Below are 19,139 nucleotides of genomic sequence, written 5' to 3'. Positions count from 1 at the left end.
AAAAGGCTCAACGTATTCCTAGAGGGTTACGTATAAGAAAGTTTCCTTCCTTTCAAGTCACAGACCAAGCATTTATTGATAAATGGAACAGAATATTATCAGAATGCTCCCTAGCATTAATCGATTTGCTCATTGAATATAAAAAGCAAATTCGTCATGAGTTGAGTATTGATAAAGTTAAGTTGCAATCATTAAATACAGGATCATTACATAACGGACGCATAAATAAGTATGATCAGAAGCTACAGAAAGTTATAACAGAATTTAGAAACAACTTATGGCATTTCAAAAAACAGAAAATTTTAATGATAAGCAAGATTATGAGATGAATAAGGTATATAAATGGACTTTATCAGACACCAGGAGGAGGTATAAAAGAGCTAAACAGGATAAAAAAAGTAAGGTTTGCAGAAACTGATACAGAATATGACTATGATTCTTCAGACTTGGAAGCAAGTAATGATAATAACACAATCTATGGTGGAACACCCACATTTGCGCTAAGCACACAAGATGATGCTATTGCCACAACCTCCTCCTCAGAGTCAAAAAACGAGAGAGGCCCACAGAAGCCAGGGGTGAGAAGAAAAAAATACGTAGAGGGGGACGTGGAAGATCAGGAAAGGCTTGCTCAACATCAAGAGACTTTAACACCGAAGCCCAAGCGTTACCCACAGAGAAGGAGGGCCATTCCGTTCCAGAAATATGCTTAAAAGCTATTGATGTGACTAATGTTATCAATTTCTCATCTTATGATTTAACACAAACTCAGTTAGAGGTACTTTCTCTTGGTCTTGGGTACTCTCCCACTTCACACTTTAATTTATTTGAAACAGTGGTTGATCTCAACAGATTTGTGAGGTCAATAGTTCTTAAGAAACATTTCTTGGGAGCTATTTCAGAAGGCCCTGAAGTGGTAAGTGGAGAAAAAACAAGACCAATAAGACTTGATCTTGATTTTGCAGATGATTGCGCTTTATTAGATCTTATTGCACTGGATAAAGAAAATAAAGATTTATATTCATGTGATGTTAAGGAGGCATATGACATTACCAGATTAAAGAAAAAATCTAAATTTTACCCAGTTAAGGCAAGATCTAGAGCTATAGAGGTTTTCAAAAGACAGTTGAGAATTCTCTAAAGAAACTCAGTGTAGATAAATCATTAAAAAGTCATAAGAAGGATAATCTGTCCAAAGAACAATACTTGTCAATCATACAGTTAGCCGATAATAAAGAGCTGATAATTCGTAATTCGGATAAAGGTGGTAAAGTGGTTGTTTTAAATCGTAAGGATTATGTTAAAGAAGCTTATAAACAACTTACGGATGATTCAGTGTATGAAAGGTTGAAGTTTAACCCAGTACATTTTTACAAATCTGAATTAAAAAACATTTTAAATGAGGCATTACATGAAGGTTTGATAACTGAGTAAAATTTTGATTTTCTATTCACTGAACACCCTATAACAGCCATTTTTCATTATTTGCCTAAGGTCCACAAGGACAGGTATAACCCACCCGGTAGACCTATTGTGGCTGGAATAGGTTCTTTAATGAGCCATTATCTGAATTGATTGATGGTTACTTACAACCATTAGTCTTAAGTCTGATGAGCTATATAAAGGATACCACTGATGTTGTCACACGCATGGAACATATTGTATGGAAGGAAGCATACATTTTTGTGACCATAGATGTGGTTTCGTTATATACTTGCATCCCACATGATCAGGGTATCAGAGCCATTGAATTTTTTCTTAACACATTTTCTCAATATGATGAGTCTCTGAAACGGTTTATAATCAATTCTGTGGACTATTTGTTGAAACATAATTTTTTCTTTTTCGAGGGTGGTTTCTATCTCCAGAGACGTGGGACGGCTATGGGGGCAAAGTTTGCCCCCTCCTATGCCAACCTGTATATGGGTTGGTGGGAGCTGTCCCACGTCTATGGAGATGGAAACCCCTTCAGAGAACACATTTTATTTTTTGGTCGCTTTATTGACGACATGTTATTAATCTGGAGAGGTCCTGAAGACTTGATTAAAACATTTTTAGAATATCTTCATGATAATTCTATGAATTTGAAATTTACCATGGAAATGAGTAAAACTTCAATGTCCTTTTTGGACATCAGACTAGTGTCTAATGTGGCTGACTCGAGCATTGATGTGGAATTATTCCGCAAAGAAATAGCGGGAAACACCATATTAAATGCTCAATCGTGTCACCCAAAACATATCATCAAATCAATACCTAAAAGCCAGTACATTAGAGTCAAAAGGAATTGCACCAAAATTCAGGTTTACAATAAACACTCAGAAGATTTAACTAATAGATTAGCTGAGAGAGGCTACTGAAGAGAAACATTAATGACAACTAAGGAAGAGGTTGACAAGATTGATAGGTCTACCTTGTTTTATACAAGGAGACCAAAAGACACAAAAAGGCTTTCACAGCCGAAATTTATAACTACCTACAGTGAGGAATATGGTACAATTTGTAACATTGTTCGCAAAGCACTTCCAATTCTGGGAGACTGATGAAGCCCTACAACCTGTACTGAAAGAAGGGATTCATTTTGTTTCACGTAAAGCTAAGACTCTTGGCAACATTTTGTCACCTTCAATGTTGCCAGGGATCAAATGTACCAATTGGTTGTCCATAAAACCAGGTTTTTTCAAATGTGGCAGTAGGAGATGTAAATCGTGCTCCTTTGCCACATTTGGAACAAATTTTGTATCTTCTTTTAATAAAAAAGAATTTACAATACAGGAACACATAACTTGTAATTCATGTTATGTCATATACCTTTTGACCTGCAGGGGGTGCTATAGGCAATATGTAGGTCAAACGACAAGGGCCTTAAAAGATAGATTCCTAGAACATCTACGTTCTATTGAGGACCCTGAATAAACTACGCCCATCTCCCTGCACTTTAAAAAGGAACACAACTCTGACAGTTCCCTGCTGACATTCCAGGGTATCCAGCTGATTTCCAGACATCCTAGAGGTGGAAATAGAGCCGTTACTCTCAGCAAAAGAGAAATATTCTGGATATTTCAGATGGATACCAGGATGCCAGCAGGTTTAAATTCTGAATGGGATGTCAAACTGTTTGTTGACACCCATTAAAAATTGATTTAATTAAACATTTGTTTGTGTTGGGCATTTTTATACTCAGCATAAATTTAGTACAGAAATATAAATTTATTTTGAGCAAAACATTGTATGATTAAATATCAGGAGTTAAGTGTATATAAAATATTTTTGTTTTTGGATGAGAAACAGTTAATCTTGCTAACTTTTGTGTTCATTTTTTTAGCACATGTCCCCCAGACATACGCCCATAATGATGCCAAATAGATTCAATTGGTAGATAATGAAGGGTGTGTTTTCTAAACTCCTTAAATAAACAGGCATTATGGGAAATCAGGTATGGTCACTGATGAAGTTAATATAGTCCATATGAAACGCGTTTGACCTACTAGCTGTTGCCAGTCTGTTACCTGTATTTTTGCCATATACTTCATTGAAATATACGAGCACTAACGAAGTAAGCCTGAGTATTGTCTCTTTTTTTCTACATTTGCCTTTATACAGCTGCCGGGTGCTTGGGACGTTGCAATTCTATTGTTTTTCTAAGCGGTGGTGGATCGCTTTACACTTAGCAGCGGCACAGCTGTTTTCCTTGAGGCACGTCATCGTGATGTCAAAGAGGGGGTGTGCCGCCTACGTGAAGCACGCAACACAGTAAACGGCCACACACAGTGAATGTCTGAGCGCTCCCTGGATGCTACAATTGACAGGCTTTCGAGCCTGAATCAAGGTATCTATGACCGACTCAGAGAAACCCCGCTTGGATAAAATCAAGCGTTCAATCTCCAAGCAGTCAGCCGCAGAGATGCTGATGCTGGAACGGACCTTGAATCAGAAGGTCCTGTATCAGCGGCAGAGTCCATGGTGGAAGAGATGACATGTCCACCAGGTCTGCATATCAAGTCCTGCGTGGCCACGCAGGTGCTTTCAAAATCACTGAAGCTCTCTCCTGTTTGATTCTGGCAATCAAACGAGGAAGGAGAGGAAATGGTGGAAACACATAAGCCAGGTTGAACGACCAGGGTACTCTGAGGATGCCTTGACCTGGACCCGTAACAAGGAAATTTGGCGTTCTGACGAGACGCCATCAGATCCAATTCTGGTGTGCCCCATTGCTGAATCAATTGTGCAAACACCTCCGGATGGAGTTCCCACTCCCCCGGATGAAAAGTCTGATGACTTAGAAAATTCGCTTCCCAGTTCTCCACTCCTGGGATATAGATTGCTGATAGATGGCAAGAGTGAGTCTCTGCCCATCAAATTATTTTGGTAACCTCTATCATCGCTAGAGAACTCTTTGTTCCCCCCTGATGATTGATATATGCTACAGTCGTGATATTGTCCGACTGGAATCTTATGAATCTGGCCGAAGCCTGCTGAGGCCACGCCTGAAGCGCGTTGAATATCGCTCTCAGTTCTAGAATATTTATTGGGAGGAGAGCATCCTCCTGAGTCCACAAACCCTGTGCTTTCAGGGGGTTCCAGACTGCACCCCAGCCCAATAGGCTGGCGTCCGTCGTCACAATGACCCATGCTGGCCTGCGGAAACACATTCCCCGGGACAGATGATCCTGTGACAACCACCAAAGAAGAGAGTCTCTGGTCTCTTGATCCAGATTTATCTGAGGAGATAAATCTGCATAATCCCCATTCCACTGTTTGAGCATGCATAGTTGCAGTGGTCTGAGATGCAAGCAAGCAAACGGAACTATGTCCATTGCCGCTACCATCAGTCCGATTACCTCCATACACTGAGTCACTGACGGCCGAGGAATGGAATGAAGAGCTCGGCAGTTTGTTAAAATCTTTGATTTCCTGACCTCCGTCAGAAACATTTCCATGTCCACCGAATCTATCAGAGTTCCCAGGAATGGAACTCTCGTGAGAGGGATAAGTGAACTCTTTTTTACGTTCACCTTCCACCCGTGAGATCTTAGAAAAGCCAACACGATGTCCGTGTGAGACTTGGCTAGTTGGTAAGTCGACACCTGAATTAAGATATCGTCCAGATAAGGCACCACTGCTATGCCCTGCGGCCTTAGAACCGCCAGAAGGGACCCTAGCACATTTGTGAAAATTCTGGGAGCTGTGGCCTACCCGAAGGGAAGAGCCACAAACCGGTAATGCTTGTCCAGAAAGGCGAACCTGAGGAACTGGTGATGATCTTTGTGGATAGGGATGTGTAGATACGCATCCTTTAAGTCCACGGTGGTCATATATTGACCCTCCTGGATCACTGGTAAAATAGTCAGAATGGTCTCCATCTTGAAAGGTGGGACCCTGAGGAATTTGTTTAGGATCTTGAGATCTAAAATTGGTCTGAAGGTTCCCTCTTTTTTGGGAACCACAAACAGATTGGAGTAGAACCCATGCCCCTGTTCTGTTTTCGGAACTGGGCAGATCACTCCCATGGTATATAGGTCTTCTACACAGCGTAAGAACGCCTCTCTTTTTGTCTGGTTTACAGACAATTGAGAAAGATGGAATCTCCCCCTTGGAGGAGAATCTTTGAAATCTAGAAGATACCCCTGGGTTACGATTTCTAAAGCCCAGGAGTCCCGAACGTCTCTTGCCCAAGCCTGAGCAAAGAGAGAAAGTCTGCCCCCTACTAGATCCTGTCCCGGATCGGGGGCTACCCCTTCATGCTGTCTTGTTGGCAGCAGCGGGCTTCTTGGCCTGTTTACCCTTGTTCCAAGTCTGGTTAGGTCTCCAGACTGACTTGGATTGAGCAAAATTCCCCTCTTGCTTTGCAGCAGGGGAAGAGGTAGAGGGACCACCTTTGAAGTTTCGAAAGGAACGAAAATGATTTTGTTTGGTCCTCATCTTATTTGTCTTATCCTGAGGAAGGGCATGGCCTTTCCCTCCAGTGATGTCTGAAATGATCTCTTTCAGTTCAAGCCCGAATAGGGTCTTACCCTTGAAAGGGATGGCTAAAAGCTTAGATTTTGATGACACATCAGCAGACCAGGACTTAAGCCATAACGCTCTACGCGCTAAAATGGCAAAACCTGAATTCTTTGCCGCTAATTTAGCCAGTTGAAAAGCGGCATCTGTAATGAAAGAATTAGCTAGCTTGAGAGCCCTAATTCTATCCAGAATATCATCTAATGGGGTCTCAACCTGAAGAGCCTCCTCCAGAGCCTCGAACCAAAAAGCAGCTGCAGTAGTTACAGGAACAATGCACGCTATAGGTTGGAGAAGAAAAACCTGATGAACAAATATTTTCTTTAGGAGACCCTCTTATTTTTTAACTATAGGATCTTTGAAAGCACAACTGTCCTCAATAGGTATAGTTGTACGCTTAGCCAGGGTAGAAATAGCTCCCTCCACCGTAGGGACCGTCTGCCACGAGTCCCGCATGGTGTCTGATATGGGAAACATTTTCTTAAAAGTAGGAGGGGGAGCGAACGGAATACCTGGTTTATCCCACTCCTTAGTAACAATGTCCGAAATCCTCTTAGGGACCGGAAAAACATCAGTTTAGGCAGGAACCTCTAGAAATCTGTCCATTTTACACAATTTCTCTGGAACAACAATAGGGTCACAATCATCCAGAGTCGCTAAAACCTCCCTGAGCAATAAGCGGAGGTGTTCTAGTTTAAATTTAAAAGCCATCATATCTGAGACTGTCTGAGGGAACATCTTTTCTGAGTCAGAAATCTCTCCCTCAGACAGCAAATCCCTCACCCCCAACTCAGAACATTGTGAGGGTACATCGGATATGGCTAATAAAGCGTCAGAAGGCTCAGTATTTGTTCTCACACCAGACATACTGCGCTTCCCCTGCAACCCAGGCAGCTTAGCTAAAACCTCTGTGAGGGTAGTATTCATAACTGCGGCCATATATTGCAGGGTGAAAGAATTAGACGCACTAGAAGTACTTGGCGTCGCTTGTGCGGGCGTTAATGGTTGTGACACTTGGGGAGAATTAGATGGCATAACCTGATTCCCTTCTGACTGAGAATCATCCTGCGACATAGTTTTAGTAGCTAAAATATGTTCTTTGCAATTTATTGACCTTTCAGTGCATGAGGGACACATTCTAAGTGGGGGTTCCACAATGGCTTCTAAAACATATTGAACAATGACTTTCCTCAATGTCAGACATGTTGAACAGGCTAGTAATGACTACAAACAATCATGAAAACACTTTATTTAGTGAAAAAATAACAATCTTAAAAAAACGGTACTGCGCCTTTAAGAGAAAAAAAGCATACACGTTCTGCAAAACTGCTTTAAAATGCACCAAATTTTTCAAATTTTTTACAGCAGACTCAATATGTGTAGTTAAGTTTGCCCCACAAGGAAATTTAACATTTAACCCTTTAATGTGCAAACCGGATTGAAATAAGGCCTTAATTTCTAGAAAAACACCCACCAGCACCTTGCCACAGCCCTGCTGTGGCTCCTACCTGCCCTCAGGGATGGTAAATATGGGGTTAAAGGTTCAATTTGGCCCAAAACATCCACAAGGGCCCTCAGGAGTTGGAGCTTGCTGCGTGAAAACAACTGCGCATCTGAGGCGCGAAAATAGGCCCCGCCCATCTCACTCGATGTCTCTACAGCCTCAAAGAACCGCACCAGAGCGGTTTTAAACTAGCCATGTGGGTTCTGAGACCCAAAATTAAGCCAAGTGTACCCTCAATAAATGTAGACAAAGGGTTGTTCCGCTGGCTAGTGAGTATCCGTGCTGCTATCGGTGACTGAAAGAAATTATGACATATGTTCTCACCTCTGTGCGTCTCTTCTGTCTGACCCCATACCGGTTGAATCCTCGGTACCCGATCTCACCGCTCTGTCGCGGTTGCGGGATTCTTCCGACGGCGTCTGACGTCACTCCCTCGTGACTACTCCTGACCAATGGCGGGGCAGACTTGGCGAACAGTTGTCCAGGTAACTTACAGTTTACACCGGTCTTGGCAGCAAAAAAATGCAAGTGTGTAGCCGGAGCTCCCTCGGGTAAACCCGGGCTAAACACCCTATAGCAGCACTCAAAGGCCCTCTTCTCCTTGGCCAAAATGATTCAAAAAATATATGTTAGAAATGCTGCTTGGGTAAAAAATAGTAACTTTATTTCACACAATTAAAATATTAGTGCTATCGTGCAGTAAACTTTAAAAATAGAGAATAATAATGTCACAGAAACAGGGCAGTCTGACGCGTTTCGGCTCTTGTGCCTTATTCATAGACTCTATATGCTCAATCTTCCTGTGGAGCTTTAAATGCCCCCTCACAATCTCATTGGTCGCCTGAAGCTGTGGGTTAACTCTCTCCTCCCTCTTACTTATCAGACATTGGTTTCAATAAGACTCCCACTACACACCTCTTTACACACCCCCTTACAAACCTGTCTATTCAACTGCTGTAAATCTCAGCTGAAAATTAATGCCTTGCGCTCTATATCATTGTCTTATATGGAGGCATCTTGCGTACAAAGTCCTGCAGTATTCGGATCGTTATATGCAGGCTTTTGTAATGAGGACTGGGTGTTAGCTACAATAACCACCGATAATTTGTTAGCTCATACTCAGTGTAGTTATTGAATGTCAACTCCCAATGTTATCCTATATTATCAATGATTGTTAGAGCGCAAGGTAACAGTTAACCAGAATAAACAAATAGTAATAAATGTCCCTGCTTGTGAATGAATAATTAATTTAATGTTGTAATTTAACATACACATATAATTTGTTTTTTGGGGGGCATGGAGTTTGGTTTCATCACCTAATTATTGTCAAGCATTATGTCAATCTCTCTCTCATACAACAGATAAGTATGTAAAATAATGCCGGGAGACCTTCCCTTATTTTTGAGACTGGCTAAATGCACGACAGTTAAGTGTGTACCTGGCCCCATGTCCAATATGATTACTCCCAGAAATTTATTATATCATCCTTAATATTGAGACCTGCTGGTCTGCGTGTATTTAAAGTGAAAATCCAGTATGCCTCTCTACGGAACAATTAATTTGTCCTATTGCCCCCTCTGGGTTGTTTGTCTATCACGTCTATTATAGTCCATCTGAGGGCACTAACATCTCCCTGATGATCATTTAAAAAATGTTTGGCTACTCCAGTAGGAGTTCTTTCTTTATCAATATCATTAAGGTGCTCCCTAATTCTCGTTCGTACCTCTCTGGAGGTGCACCTTACATATTGTAATTTGCATTGCTGGCATGTCACCATGTACACTGCATATTCGGTTCTACAATTTGTACATTTTTGACAATCCTAAACTTTGTGCGTCTGTGTGGATTGAAACACCTTGTTGACTGTTGTGTATTTGCAAGCTGTACAACTCCTCGTGCCACATCTATAGTGCCCTTTGCAACTTAACCAGCTACTCTCTTTCTTTGGTTTCTTCAGCATACTGTGTGAGATCATATTACCAATAGTAATATTCCTTCTTGAAACAAATCTACAGCCTTTGTCAACCACACTTTTCAATGCATCATCACCTCTCAATATTTGCAAATTCTTTTTAATAATATTGCAAATGTCGTTGAACTGACTGGTGTAAGTGGTTACAAATGTAATTTCACTTTTGTCTTTTTGTCTAGGGGGTTTGGGCTTTAACAGCGTCTCTCTTGGCACGCTGTTAACTTCCTTCAAAGCTCTATTAATTGGGCCCTCTGGATAGCCCCTCTCTCTCAGCTTCTGAACCAATTTAATGCTTTCGGTCACATAATCAGAGTCCTCTGTACAATTACGTTTTGCTCTGATTAGTTGGCCTTTTCTCCTGTTAAGTGTAGTCAGTCCACGGGTCATCCATTACTTATGGGATTATATCTCCTCCCTAACAGGAAGTGCAAGAGGATCACCCAAGCAGAGCTGCTATATAGCTCCTCCCCTCTACGTCATACCCAGTCATTCTCTTGCACCTAACTAATAGATAGGACGTGTGAGAGGACTGTGGTTGTTAAACTTAGTTTTTATTTCTTCAATCAAAAGTTTGTTATTTTAAACAGCACCGGAGTGTGTTGTTTTTTCTCAGGCAGTATTAGAGGAAGAATCTACCTGAGTTTGTGTATGATCTTAGCGGACGTAACTAAGATCCATTTGCTGTTCTCGGCCTTCTGAGGAGTGAGGTAACTTCAGAACAGGGGACAGCGGGCAGGGTTCACCTGCAAGGAGGTATGTTGCAGTATATTATTTTCTAAGGAATGGAATTGACTGAGAAAATACTGCTAATACCCATGTAATGTAAGTGCAGCCTTAAATGCAGTAGTAGCGACTGGTATCAGGCTGATATGTATGTATGTTTACACTGAGGTATTTCTGGGGAATGGAACTTCACTAAGAAAATACTGTATACATTTAACTTATATTTGAGCCTCCACTGCAGTGAAAGCGACTAGCAGCAGGCTAATTAATAACATTTAATATTTTTATTTTTAAACGTTTACTGGCATGTTAATCGTTTTTCTCTGAGGTACTTGGTGATAAAACTTTTTGGGCATTATTTTCCACATGGCTGTCGTTTATTTATGAATAAAATCAGTTTACTGAGCTTCCCCACTGTTGTAACATGAGTGGGAGGGGCCTATTTTGGCGCATTATTGCGCAGTAAAAATTCAGTCACAGTCTTCCTATTTCCTTCTCCATGATCCAGGACGTCTCTATAGAGCCCAGGGGTCTCCAAAACTAGTTTTGAGGGAGGTAATCACTCACAGCAGACCTGTGAGACTGTGCTTTTGACTGTGATAAAAACGTTTATATTAAATTGTTATCCGTTTTTGGGTACTAAGGGGTTAATCATCCATTTGCTGGTGGGTGCAATCCTTTGCTTACTTATTGCATTTACTGTGAAAATTTGGTTGCTATAACTATTTTGGTTCATTGTTATTTCAACTGTGTGTTTTTTTGTGCTTCTTAAAGGCACAGTAACGTTTTTTATATTGCTTGTAAATTTATTTGAAAAGTATTTTCCAAGCTTGCTAGTTTCATTGCTAGTTTGTTTAAACATGTCTGACACAGAGGAATCTCTTTGTGCAATATGTTTAAAGGCCAATGTGGAGCCCAATAGAAAATTGTGTACTAATTGCATTGATGCTACTTTAAATAAAAGCCAATCTGTACATGTAAAGAAAATTTCACCAGACAACGAGGGGGAAGTTATGCCGACTAACTCTCCTCACGTGTCAGTACCTTCGTCTCCCGCTCAGGAGATGCGTGATATTGTGGCGCCAAGTACATCAGGGCGGCCCATACAAATCACTTTGCAAGACATGGCTAATGTTATGACTGAAGTATTATCTAAATTGCCAGAATTTAGGGGTAAACGCGACCACTCTGGGGTGAGAACAGAGTGCGCTGATAATAATAGAGCCATGTCTGATACTGCGTCACAATTTGCAGAACATGAGGACGGAGAGCTTCATTCTGTGGGTGACGGGTCTGATCCAAGTAAACTGGACTCAGACATTTCAAATTTTAAATTTAAGCTTGAGAACCTCCGTGTATTACTAGGGGAGGTATTAGCGGATCTGAATGATTGTAACACGGTTGCAATTCCAGAGAAAATATGTAGGCTGGATAAATATTTTGCGGTACCGACGTGTACTGACGTTTTTCCTATACCTAAAAGGCTTACAGAAATTGTTAACAAGGAGTGGGATAGACCCGGTGTGCCTTTTTCACCCCCTCCTATATTTAGAAAAATGTTTCCAATAGACGCCACCACACGGGACTTATGGCAGACGGTCCCTAAGGTGGAGGGAGCAGTTTCTACTCTAGCTAAGCGTACCACTATCCCGGTGGAGGATAGCTGTGCTTTTTCAGATCCAATGGATAAAAAGTTAGAGGGTTACCTTAAGAAAATGTTTGTTCAACAAGGTTTTATATTACAACCCCTTGCATGCATTGCGCCTGTCACGGCTGCGGCGGCATTCTGGTTTGAGTCTCTGGAAGAGACCATTAGCTCAGCTACATTGGATGAGATTATAGACAAGCTTAGAGTCCTTAAGCTAGCTAATTCATTTATTTCTGATGCCGTAGTACATTTAACTAAACTTACGGCTAAGAACTCCGGATTCGCCATTCAAGCGCGCAGAGCACTGTGGCTAAAATCCTGGTCAGCCGATGTGACTTCTAAATCTAAATTGCTTAACATACCTTTCAAAGGGCAGACATTATTCGGGCCCGGTTTGAAAGAAATTATCGCTGACATTACTGGAGGTAAGGGCCATGCCCTGCCTCAAGACAGAGCCAAACCAAGGGCTAGACAGTCTAATTTTCGTGCCTTTCGTAACTTCAAGGCAGGAGCAGCATCAACTTCCTCCGCTCCAAAACAGGAAGGAACTGTTGCTCGCTTCAGACAGGGCTGGAAACCTAACCAGTCCTGGAACAAGGGCAAGCAGGCCAGGAAACCTGCTGCTGCCCCTAAGACAGCATGAAGTGAGGGCCCCCGATCCGGAAACGGATCTAGTGGGGGGCAGACTTTCTCTCTTCGCCCAGGCTTGGGCAAGAGATGTCCAGGATCCCTGGGCGTTAGAGATCATATCTCAGGGATATCTTCTGGACTTCAAAGCTTCTCCTCCAAAAGGGAGATTTCATCTTTCAAGGTTGTCAGCAAACCAGATAAAGAAAGAGGCGTGTACAAGACCTTTTACTAATGGGAGCGATCCACCCAGTTCCGCGGTCGGAACACGGACAAGGGTTTTACTCAAATCTGTTTGTGGTTCCCAAAAAAGAGGGAACTTTCAGACCAATCTTGGACTTAAAAATCCTAAACAAATTCCTAAGAGTTCCATCGTTCAAAATGGAAACTATTCGGACAATCTTACCTATGATCCAAAAGGGTCAGTACATGACCACAGTGGATTTAAAGGATGCCTACCTTCACATACCGATTCACAAGGATCATTATCGGTACCTAAGGTTTGCCTTCCTAAACAGGCATTACCAGTTTGTAGCTCTTCCCTTCGGGTTAGCTACAGCTCCAAGAATCTTTACAAAGGTTCTGGGCTCTCTTCTGGCGGTACTAAGACCGCGAGGAATTTCGGTAGCTCCGTACCTAGACGACATTCTGATACAAGCGTCAAGTTTCCAGACTGCCAAGTCTCATACAGAGTTAGTTCTGGCATTTCTAAGGTCGCATGGGTGGAAGGTGAACGTAGAAAAGAGTTCTCTATTGCCACTCACAAGAGTTCCCTTCTTGGGGACTCTTATAGATTCTGTAGAAATGAAAATTTACCTGACAGAGGACAGGTTAACAAAACTTCTAAATGCTTGCCGTGTCATTCATTCCATTCAACACCCGTCAGTGGCTCAATGCATGGAGGTAATCGGCTTAATGGTAGCGGCAATGGACATAGTACCTTTTGCACGCCTGCATCTCAGACCACTACAATTGTGCATGCTAAGTCAGTGGAATGGGGATTACTCAGATTTGTCCCCTATGCTGAATCTGGATCAAGAGACCAGAGAGTCTCTTCTATGGTGGCTCTCTCGGCCACATCTGTCCAGGGGGATGCCCTTCAGCAGGCCAGATTGGACGATCGTAACAACAGACGCCAGCCTGCTAGGTTGGGGCGCTGTCTGGAATTCCCTGAAGGCTCAGGGATTATGGACTCAGGAGGAGAGACTCCTTCCAATAAACATTCTGGAATTAAGAGCAGTTCTCAATGCCCTTCTGGCTTGGCCTCAGTTAACAACTCTGAGGTTCATCAGGTTTCAGTCGGACAACATCACGACTGTGGCTTACATCAACCATCAGGGAGGGACAAGGAGTTCCCTAGCGATGATGGAAGTCTTAAAGATAATTCGCTGGGCAGAGTCTCACTCTTGCCACCTGTCAGCGATCCACATCCCAGGCGTGGAGAATTGGGAGGCGGATTTCCTAAGTCGCCAGACTTTTCATCCGGGGGAGTGGGAACTTCATCCGGAGGTATTTGCCCAACTGCTTCGGCGTTGGGGCAAACCAGATCTGGATCTCATGGCGTCTCGCCAGAACGCCAAGCTTCTTTGTTACGGATCCAGGTCCAGGGACCCGGGAGCGGTTCTGATAGATGCTCTGACAGCACCTTGGGTCTTCAACATGGCTTATGTGTTTCCACCCTTCCCGATGCTTCCTCGATTGATTGCCAGGATCAAACAGGAGAGAGCATCGGTGATTCTAATAGCGCCTGCGTGGCCACGCAGGACCTGGTATGCAGATCTAGTGGACATGTCGTCCTGTCCACCATGGTCTCTGCCTCTGAGACAGGACCTTCTGGTTCAGGGTCCTTTCAAACATCCAAATCTAATTTCTCTGAGGCTGACTGCATGGAGATTGAACGCTTGATTCTATCAAAGCGTGGATTCTCGGAGTCAGTGATTGATACCTTAATACAGGCTAGGAAACCTGTTACCAGGAAGATTTACCATAAAATATGGCGTAAATACTTGCATTGGTGCGAATCCAAGAGTTACTCATGGAGTAAGGTTAGGATTCCTAGGATATTGTCTTTTCTACAAGAAGGTTTAGAAAAGGGTTTATCTGCTAGTTCGTTAAAGGGACAGATCTCAGCTCTGTCCATCCTTTTACACAAACGTCTGTCAGAAGTTCCAGACGTTCAGGCTTTTTGTCAGGCTTTGGCCAGGATTAAGCCTGTGTTTAAAACTGTTGCTCCGCCATGGAGCTTAAACTTAGTTCTTAATGTCTTACAGGGTGTTCCGTTTGAACCCCTTCATTCCGCTGATATCAAGCTGTTATCTTGGAAAGTTCTATTTTTAATGGCTATTGCCTCGGCTCGAAGAGTCTCTGAGTTATCGGCCTTACATTGTGATTCTCCTTATCTGATTTTTCATTCAGACAAGGTAGTTCTGCGTACTAAACCTGGGTTCTTACCTAAGGTAGTCACTAACAGGAATATCAATCAAGAGATTGTTGTTCCATCATTGTGCCCTAACCCTTCTTCAAAGAAGGAACGACTTCTGCACAATCTGGACGTCGTCCGTGCCTTGAAATTTTATTTGAAGGCAACTAAAGATTTTCGACAAGCTTCTTCCCTGTTTGTCGTTTATTCTGGACAGAGGAGAGGTCAAAAGGCTTCGGCTACCTCTCTCTCCTTCTGGCTTCGTAGCATAATACGTTTAGCCTATGAGACTGCTGGACAGCAGCCTCCTGAAAGAATTACAGCTCATTCTACCAGAGCTGTGGCTTCCACTTGGGCCTTTAAAAATGAGGCCTCTGTTGAACAGATTTGCAAGGCTGCAACTTGGTCTTCACTTCACACCTTTTCAAAATTTTACAAATTTGACAATTTTGCTTCTTCGGAGGCTGTTTTTGGGAGAAAGGTTCTTCAGGCAGTGGTTCCTTCCGTGTAAAGGTCCTGCCTGTCCCTCCCGTCATCCGTGTACTTTTAGCTTTGGTATTGGTATCCCATAAGTAATGGATGACCCGTGGACTGACTACACTTAACAGGAGAAAACATAATTTATGCTTACCTGATAAATTCCTTTCTCCTGTAGTGTAGTCAGTCCATGGCCCGCCCTGTTTTACGGCAGGTCTAAATTTTAAATTAAACTCCAGTCACCACTGCACCCTATAGTTTCTCCTTTCTCGTTTGGTTTCGGTCGAATGACTGGGTATGACGTAGAGGGGAGGAGCTATATAGCAGCTCTGCTTGGGTGATCCTCTTGCACTTCCTGTTAGGGAGGAGATATAATCCCATAAGTAATGGATGACCCGTGGACTGACTACACTACAGGAGAAAGGAATTTATCAGGTAAGCATAAATTATGTTTTGCCACACCATAATGCAAATGGTGTGGGTGGCTACTCCTTGCATGAATTAGTGAATTGGCTGAGATGGGCTTCGTGTAGAGTTTAGTCTTTACCCCACCAGCTACGACATCACCTATTAATGTAATGTCCAAGTAATCCACTTGATTCGTATCAAAACAAAATGTGAATGACAGGCCCACTTCGTTGCTGTTAAGGTATGACACAAACTGCTCGCTAGATTCCCCGCTGCCCATCCATATGAACAGCAGGTCATCTATATAGCGTTTGTACCCCACTATCTGCTCCCCATATGGATTACTATCCGCAAAGATGTGGGACAGCTCCCACCAGCCCATGAACAAGTTAGCATAGGCTGGTGCGAACTTTGCCCCCATCGCTGTCCCACGTCTCTGCAGATAGAATTGTCCATTGAAGCTAAAAAAAATTGTGAGTTTTTTTAGCTTCAATGGATAATTCTATCTGCAGAGACGTGGGACAGCGATGGGGGCAAAGTTCGTACCAGCCTATGCTAACTTGTTCATGGGCTGGTGGGAGCTGTCCCACGTCTTTGCGGATGGTAATCCATATGGGGAGCAGATAGTGGGGTACAAACGCTATATAGATGACCTGCTGTTCATATGGATGGGCAGCGGGGAATCTAGCGAGCAGTTTGTGTCATACCTTAACAGCAATGAAGTGGGCCTGTCATTCACATTTTGTTTTGATACGAATCAAGTGGATTACTTGGACATTACATTAATAGGTGATGTCGTTGCTGGTGGGGTAAAGACTAAACTCTACACGAAGCCCATCTCAGCCAATTCACTAATTCATGCAAGGAGTAGCCACCCACACCATTTGCATTATGGTGTGGCAAAAGGCCAACTAATCAGAGCAAAACGTAATTGTACAGAGGACTCTGATTATGTGACCGAAAGCATTAAATTGGTTCAGAAGCTGAGAGAGAGGGGCTATCCAGAGGGCCCAATTAATAGAGCTTTGAAGGAAGTTAACAGCGTGCCAAGAGAGAGACTGTTAAAGCCCAAACCCCCTAGACAAAAAGACAAAAGTGAAATTACATTTGTAACCACTTACACCAGCCAGTTCAACGACATTTGCAATATTATTAAAAAGAATTTGCAAATATTGAGAGGTGATGATGCATTGAAAAGTGTGGTTGACAAAGGCTGTAGATTTGTTTCAAGAAGGAATATTACTATTGGTAATATGATCTCACCCAGTATGCTGAAGAAACCAAAGAAAGAGAGTAGCTGGTTAAGTTGCAAAGGGCACTATAGATGTGGCACGAGGAGTTGTACAGCTTGCAAATACACAACAGTCAACAAGGTGTTTCAATCCACACAGACGCACAAAGTTTATGAGTGTCAAAAATGTACAAATTGTAGAACCGAATATGCAGTGTACATGGTGTCATGCCAGCAATGCAAATTACAATATGTAGGGTGCACCTCCAGAGAGGTACGAACGAGAATTAGGGAGCACCTTAATGATATTGATAAAGAAAGAACTCCTACAGGAGTAGCCAAACATTTTTTAAATGATCATCAGGGAGATGTTAGTGCCCTCAGATGGACTATAATAGACGTGATAGACAAACAACCCAGAGGGGGCAATAGGACAAATTAATTGTTCCGTAGAGAGGCATACTGGATTTTCACTTTAAATACACGCAGACCAGCAGGTCTCAATATTATGATGATATAATAAATTTCTGGGAGTAATCATATTGGACATGGGGCCAGGTACACACTTAACTGTCGTGCATTTAGCCAGTCTCAAAAATAAGGGAAGGTCTCCCGGCATTATATTACATACTTATCTGTTGTATGAGAGAGAGATTGACATAATGCTTGACAATAATTAGGTGATGAAACCAAACTCCATGCCCCAAAAAAACAAATTATATGTGTATGTTAAATTACAACATTAAATTAATTATTCATTCACAAGCAGGGACATTTATTACTATTTGTTTATTCTGGTTAACTGTTACCTTGCGCTCTAACAATCTTTGATAATATAGGATAACATTGGGAGTTGACATTCAATAACTACACTGAGTATGAGCTAACAAATTATCGGTGGTTATTGTAGCCCCCAAGGCAGAACATACAGTGATCTGAGATGTCATCGCAGAAAATGCAGCCTGTCTGCAGAAAGAACAGGACACATGCAGGAACTGTTAGCGCTTGAACTTTGTAGTGCTGCTCCACATTAGACAGTTCTCTTCAAACAGAGCTGTGCTGTGGTTGCAGTGTGTAAGTTTTTTCCTTAACACAGTGCATCAAGAGCAAAGTGCTGTTTGAAGTGAGTTGTCAAATATGCAGTAGCGCTGCAAAGCAGCAGCACATTGCTTTCTGACTGGCTCTCAGAGATTTTTTTCATACCCGCCCCCTAGCCTTTCCCAGTCTGCAAAGCTGTTTATTGTGAATGTAAGACGTTAGTATGATCATTGCATCTTTTTTATTACTACATTTCTATGTTAGACCAAGAGAAAAGGAAACAGATTTATTCAAGAGACATTTTAAAATTTCTTTTTTTTGTATGCAGCTAATTTGCAATGCAATTATTTATAAAGCATTAAAAAAAAAATTATTATTCAGTTAATCAACACATTGCAGTTGAACTGGTGCCTTAGTGTAACTGTCTAATTTAAAATTTTATTTTATTTAAAAATTACCTGCAGAAAATTTTTCACTAAAAAAATCTCATTGCAGAAAGTGAAGAAAAGTTCTGCCTCTGGGATTGTAGCTAACACCCAGTCCTCATTACAAAAGCCTGCATATAACGATCCGAATACTGCAGGACTTTGGACGCAAGATGCCTCCATATAAGACAATGATATAGAGCGCAAGGCATTAATTTTCAGCTGAAATTTACAGCAGTTGAATAGACAGGTTTGTAAGGGGGTGTGTAAAGAGGTGTGTAGTGGGAGTCTTATTGAAACCAATGTCTGATAAGTAAGAGGGAGGAGAGAGTTAACACACAGCTTCAGGCGACCAATGTGATTGTGAGGGGGCATTTAAAGCTCCACAGGAAGATTGAGCATATAGAGTCTATGAATAAGGCACAAGAGCCGAAACGCGTCAGACTGCCCTGTTTCTGTGACATTATTATTCTCTATTTTTAAAGTTTACTGAACGATAGCACTAATATTTTAATTGTGTGAAATAAAGTTACTATTTTTTACCCAAGCGGCATTTCTAACATATATTTTTTGTACCCTCAATAAAGTTTGCCCAAAAAACGTTATTGCCCACAAAATTATTGCAGCACTCCCAGTTCATAAAAACGTTTGCCCACAAACATTC

This window comes from Bombina bombina, chromosome 4 (assembly GCF_027579735.1).
Source record: "Bombina bombina isolate aBomBom1 chromosome 4, aBomBom1.pri, whole genome shotgun sequence".
In the NCBI taxonomy this organism is placed as follows: domain Eukaryota; kingdom Metazoa; phylum Chordata; class Amphibia; order Anura; family Bombinatoridae; genus Bombina; species Bombina bombina.
This window is presented reverse-complemented; position numbering follows the sequence as displayed.